Below are 6,370 nucleotides of genomic sequence, written 5' to 3'. Positions count from 1 at the left end.
ACCATCTACTTGTCTTGTATCATACCATATACTTGACGGGTGGGTGGTCAATATGATCTTTGGCTGGTAGCAGGTGTGGTTGAAGAGGGTTAGGTCTACAGTGCTTTAGCTTCAGGGTAGGTAGGTTAGGGTGCCAGAAAATACAGGTAGTGTGTTAGGGCCTGATGTAGTTTTTTTTAGGGTAGACATGTGGTGGGCCTGGCAGTTCTTCGTTTGACTGCAGTGTAGATGTAGAAGCTGTAAGTAGTCATATCAGATTGTAAGGGGCACCTGTTTGACTTTGTTTGTTATTTATTAATTTTTTATTTTTTGAGTGTAACACAGGGATGTTTTGTTGAAGGCATGTGCAGGTAGCGCCATGGGTCTGCGGTTTCCTGCTTGTTTGAATAGCCTACCTGTTAGCACCTGACCTCCTGCGCGTATGACACATCTGCTTATTTCAGGGTGGTTGTATTATTTGCAAACTAGAAAGGTGCGCTCAGTAGAGCACACATCTCCACCAAGTCGCACGCCGAACACACAGGTGGACAGGCACAAAAACTGACTGCTCTCCTTATGGTTATTAGTATTAGCATTAGCATGTTGACACTAACGAGGGGTGCTTCAGTGGTGCTTCAGCGGTGCGTCAGCCCCTCTCTCCTTAACTCTCCCTCCCTCCCGCTGCTTTCTCTATCTCTCCCTCGCTTTCTCTCCCTTTCTTGACGGCGGTAAGCACTCCGTAATATGGTCATGTACATTATGATCGACTGGAATGGAGAGTGATAATAATAGGTAGTTGTCTCCGTGATACTGTAGTTGATTAATGTTACTTAAATGTCATAAGTGAATTGTATAGGAACGAATCACCAAAATTGACTAATGCACGATTGATTTGACCAATAAAAGATGGTGAAAGGGGCGAAGGAGAAACAGCAAATGGCAGGAGGTGTGATCGCCAGGGTGAAAGCGACCAGTGCACCCTCTGCACCGCCATCGGCACCTCACTGGCGACACTGCACCCAGGTCCGGACGCGGAGACTCATGAAAGAGCTCCAGGGAATCCGGCGGCTAGGTGACAACTTTATAACGGTGGAACTGGTCGAGGACAACCTCTTCGACTGGAATGTCAAGTTTCACCAGGTAGACGTAGACTCTGCATTATGGCAGGACATGAAGGAAACTAACACAGAGTTCATACTGTTGAATGTCTCTTTCCCCGATAAATTCCCCTTCTCTCCGCCTTTCATGCGGGTGCTCACCCCGCGGCTGGAGTTAGAAGGCGGGGCCATATGCATGGAGCTGTTGATCCCGCGCGGGTTGTCCAGCGCCTACACCGTGGAGACCATTATGAGGCAGTTTGCCATAAGCCTCGTAATAGGACAGGGACGAATCTGCAGGAAAACTGGGAAGACCAAGAAGGCCTTCAGCCGCTTTTATGTCCCTGGTAAAGACCCACGACAGGTACGGCTGGACCTCCCCGCCGGTGTCCGAAGGCTGAGAGACGCCCCCTACTCCCCCCTCCTGTTGTGAGTTGTAATTCCCTTTTCAGTGCCCCCCCCTTCCAAGCTTCTCACAGCCCCTTTCTTCTGCGGCGGTTGTAAATTAGATGTTGACCCGGTGTATGGACTGGTGTTAATTGCAAGTCGTCCATTGTGCATGTGTCACTAAGGTGACAGGTGATATGACTATGAGAAGGAAATCACTTCTCATTTTAAGCTTAGGTTTGTGCATTATTTTTGTAAGGTAGAAGTGTGTTAGTCGGGGTTGGGGGGTATTTGGAAACGGGGTTGGGCTTTACGCCATATTGTGTGTGTTTCTTTGGATAGAAGTGGTTATTATGAATGTGAATCTGGGTGCCGTATGGGCACTGGCCTGTCGAGGTACGAGTATGGTTGGACGTTTATCGTGGAATTCCTTGGGAAAAGGAATCTAGAGGTTTTCTTTCAGGTTGCAAACTGAGAGAGATGTTTTGGGCTGAGGTTGGCAGGCCTTTGAGAAGTCAGAGGAATGTAGGGAATTCGATGAAGTGTGGTACTGGCGTCTGTGAATTATGACACAGGCAGCTGGGATTACATGATGAACGAAGGGTTTAGAGGTATGAGCCTTTAGATTTATTTATTCTCCTTGTTAGAAGCGGGCAGAAATGTTGAACACCAAGACTGGTGTCCAAGGGGGGAATGATGGGTAGTTTAATGATTATAAGAATGATGTTATGTGACATGTGATATTGAAATGTGAATATTAATTGTGATGTAAAATAGGAATACATTTGAGACTTTCTCAGAGACAAATAAACAAAGCAAGAAGAAAAAATTTAAATTACATCTACACATAGTCATTAAGCTGACGTTGTCATTCAAAGTATTTTATGAGATCTATATGACAAATTCATTAAGGAAAAAAGAAAATTTGAAAAGCTAAATAACGAATATCCACCAGAAGTTTAGGAATGATAGGTTGTTGTGAAACTAATTCTGATTGTTCTAAGGAGGACCAACAGCATACCGGAACGGACGGGCGAGGTTGATGCGAATTTGTATTCCCCAGAGATTCGTGTGAGGGAATACACAACAATCTATTGGAAAATCCAGTTTTCAAATGGGACAACGGAGAAAACAAAGCTAAGGCCGTGTTGTTGTGTTCAAATGAATTGCACTAGCTCTCAATAGTCCTATTAGTATAGAAAAGCCTGACATTACATGAGTAAAATATTAATGGAATAAAGAGGGAAAGTGGCGCTGACATTAAGTGCAGGTGTTGTTCTTTTGTCTTGACAGGTACGGGGCGAGGACAGATGCAGTTCTGATGATTCCAACACCAAACGGGGACAAACGGCTAAAAAGAGCCTGAGGGGTATTGTATGAAAGATAAGAAAGTTACCAATTCCTGTCTACACCGGTAAAAAGTTTGGAAGTGTGGGTGAAGTTAACCCAAGTTGATAGATAAAGTGAATGCAGAGAAGCTTGTTTTTCCAAACGGTAATATTACAGGAGTGGTTGAAAGTGTGAGAATGGCGAATATAGAGCAAGTTCACCTTGGTTAGGAGCAACTAGAAGCGTAGATGAAATAACAGTAACAAGTGTTGACGATCAGTATAACGGTAGAAAATAAAAAGAAATGGCCAAAAATATTCAGGCCTTTACGAAAACTTGTATTGAAGTATAAAAAAGGAGGTCGCTATAGACTGCATAACCAAAACAAAAAGCAGAAAAAGAAAGCACGAAGGGCGATAGACAAATACAAGGCCTATAGTGAGAGAAAGCCAAATACCTTTGCAGACACTCCCCAGATAGAATTGACAACTGAAATTAACCTGATTGATTTGGATGTGATGGACTTCCCTCATGTGACCAGCATGATAGAGGGACTTGAAATGATGACTTTGACTCCAACACAGGGGGTCATTGAGGAGAGACAAACAGAGACAACTGTTTTACTCCAACCAGTGTCCGTCAAGCAAGAGTCGGCAGGGCCGATCCATGCTGGACTAACCATTTCAGGTAACTACAAATTGACAAAAGGACAGAGAAAGAGACAGAGGAAGGCTGCATTGTCACGGCAGTCCCAAGAGGCCCACCCTGGCCTTGCGGCTGGAACAGAGGCTGGACAAGGGTTGGGGACACAGATGGAGTGGCCAATACGTGGGACCGACAACAGGTATGGAGATAAACATGAGAAATTGTCTCAGCCCTCAAGTTCCCCATGCCCAGATCTTCCCCGGCACCAAAGCCAGAATGAGAGGCGGGGCCCGGTGACGGGGAGCCAGACAGCCAGTGCCAGGGTGGAGGAAGAGAGGCAGACCTGCCTCTCTCAAGAACGACAGAGAGCGTTCGTAGAAGCGTTCGAACGGAATGAGACAGTCCGTAGAGACCTGGTGGAGAGGCAGCTGGCTATTGACCAAGCCACGCACTGGGCGGAAGTAAGAGAGCGAGAACAGGATGAACAGGCTAAAAGGATGGCAACTACGATTTTTGGAATATTGATGCAGGTTGCAAGACGAGAGATACATGACCAAGAGATGCCACATGCTCCATTGCCCGGACAGAGAGCTGAACAGCAGGGGCATGGTGATGGATACCACGGGAGGGGTGAGTTTCCAGGTCCCTCACAAGGACAGGCCCGAGGGGCAGCGGCAGAAAAGGACAGGTATGTGCATCTCCCCCAATACAGCAGGACCTGCCCAGGGAGACGCCCGAGGCGGGACCGGAGAGATGTGAGCCTGTCAGGGACTGTGAGATACCAGCCGAGAAAATGCTGGTTTGTGGCCAAACAGGACATATGGCCAGGGACTGCAGACAAGGGTCTCGAGCCCAAGGACAGAAAGGGGGTCGAGAGACCATCAGAGGCGAAGGCCGTGGAGGAAATGGCCGAGAGCAAGGACAGAACCTGGGCCCGGTAAACTTGTCAAGGGGATCGGAGCCATCCGATTGCAGGCAGGAGGCCCCCGGGGATTGTGGTACAGGCAGACAGCTGTGCTGGAACTGTGGCGTATTGGGTCATTATCAAACCAATTGCAAGGTGGTAACGTTGTGTCTGCAGAGGCCACAGGCTGAAAGGAACGATGAGGAAATGCACAGGAGACGCTATGCCGCTCAGGAAAATAGATATAGATATTAAATCATGAGACTGAATAGAAAAAAAAGAAAAAAAAATATAGGAAATGAAAATGAAGGGATAAAAGGAAAAATAAATATATATATAGATAAGTTGGATGGTTAGATTATGTGTGCAAGTTACTAAAACGGCTGTGGAAGACTAACAGTGGTAAGTGGGATGTGAGGAGATGAAGTAACTAGTGATGCATGACTAATCATATTAACAAGTTTTGGTGGGTTTAAAACAGGATAATGGAGCAATATAATAGTAGACAGTGAAATGATATGATACTACTTCAGCTAGTGACCAGTAGTAATTATTCATGCTTGATCAGTAGATAGATTGATCAAAGGGTGGTCAAAAAGACTTTAACACTTTGATCGCCATGGTTAAATTCATAATTTACCATCCCTAGCCAGCTCTATTTGTCTATGGAGAAGTTCCCCTTCTTTGCAAAGCTATAACTTTTTAAATTGTATTGCTAAATTGACATTATTATGGCCCATTCAATGTCCTATATCTATTGTTCAGGGTGTAGCAACGTTATACTTTTTCATTCACATATTCATACTAAAATACGGTCTAAAGTAAAAGTATGTTTTTATCGTTTTCTGCAGCTCTCTCCAGAACTTGATTTATAGCCCCAAATGCATTATATTGATGATCAAATAGTTTGGTAGCGATCGGTGCCAGATAAAAAATTTCAACTGGAGGTACTTCTAGAAGTTACTACGTATGATCTGATGTTGACCGGATGGGCGGGGGGTCATTTATAATTCCGTGGGCAACGTTATATCATTCATCTAGTGTGGGTCATATGATCATCAGAGCAGTTAGTATAGCAGACATTAGAAAATAACGCTGAAACTCACTGTATCTTCCTTGCGCCGTTGGGGGATGAGCGTGGAATAGAATTTTTTCTATTATGGGATGTCGAAATATCCGATCTATTTCCAGGTTGTATAATAGTATATACGTCCAAATCGCGTGTAGCTTTATGCCAAGCAAGCAGTGCAAAAATTTACCGTAGTGGCATGCAGTAATGCGCCTTTCATTTTCCGCCGCCCAGCGCCCAGGTCGCGCGGAAATAGGCTGTCTATTGCCATTCTCTTTGACAAACTCTAACCTTAACCAGCTCCTTAACAACGCCTAAACTTAACCGTTCTAACCTTAACCAACTCCGAAACCATGCCTAACCTTAACCATAGAAATTATATTGCCATTCTCTTGGACAAACTCTAACCTTAACCAGCTCCTTAACAGCGCCTAAACTTAACCGTTCTAACCTTAACCAACTCCGAAACAATGCCTAACCTTAACCTTAACCTTAACCATGCCTAACCTTAACCGGCGAAATAACCTTAACCGGCGAAATAATACACGTTAAAAAAAAATCACGTTAAAAAATATTTTCGATGGGATTCGAACTCGCCAGCAAACAAGCCATAGGATCCACAGCCATGTGTCCTTGCCAAGTGAGCTATTGGTAGATACTGAATAAGGGGCGGTGACTTATATATATTGAGCTCCGCTCAAGGCGGGATCTCATGCGCATGCGCGGGCACCTCGCGCGAGCACGCCGGCGCACGCACGCACCTGAGCGAGCACGCCGCCGCCGGTGCACGCACGGTAGCATTTGTCTGAAAAGAAGGGCGCTTTACCGCACTAGCGTGCGGTGACGAATGCGGAAGCATTTTTGCACTGCTTGCTTGGCATTAACGTACAGGCGTCCAAATCATGTTGTTTATCGAGTTATGTGCACCGATCGGTGTTCACTGTGTCAAGATGGAGTCCT

At 45.5% G+C, this 6,370-nt stretch overlaps 1 pseudogene across 1 annotated transcript; it reads left to right on the top strand.

Annotated features, from left to right (window-relative positions):
- Positions 1 to 969: 969 nt before the first annotated feature.
- On the top strand, positions 970 to 1,477 carry LOC311233790 (ubiquitin-conjugating enzyme E2Q-like protein 1; annotated as a pseudogene). The gene has a single exon. The product of its transcript is annotated as a ubiquitin-conjugating enzyme E2Q-like protein 1 (transcript).
- The last annotated feature ends 4,893 nt before the right edge of the window (positions 1,478 to 6,370 follow it).

This window comes from Notolepis coatsorum (genome assembly GCF_963971535.1).
Source record: "Notolepis coatsorum genome assembly, chromosome: 8".
NCBI classification, from domain to species: domain Eukaryota; kingdom Metazoa; phylum Chordata; class Actinopteri; order Aulopiformes; family Paralepididae; genus Notolepis; species Notolepis coatsorum.
Note: the sequence above shows the minus strand (reverse complement) of the source record. Positions and strands in the feature narration are given on the sequence as shown.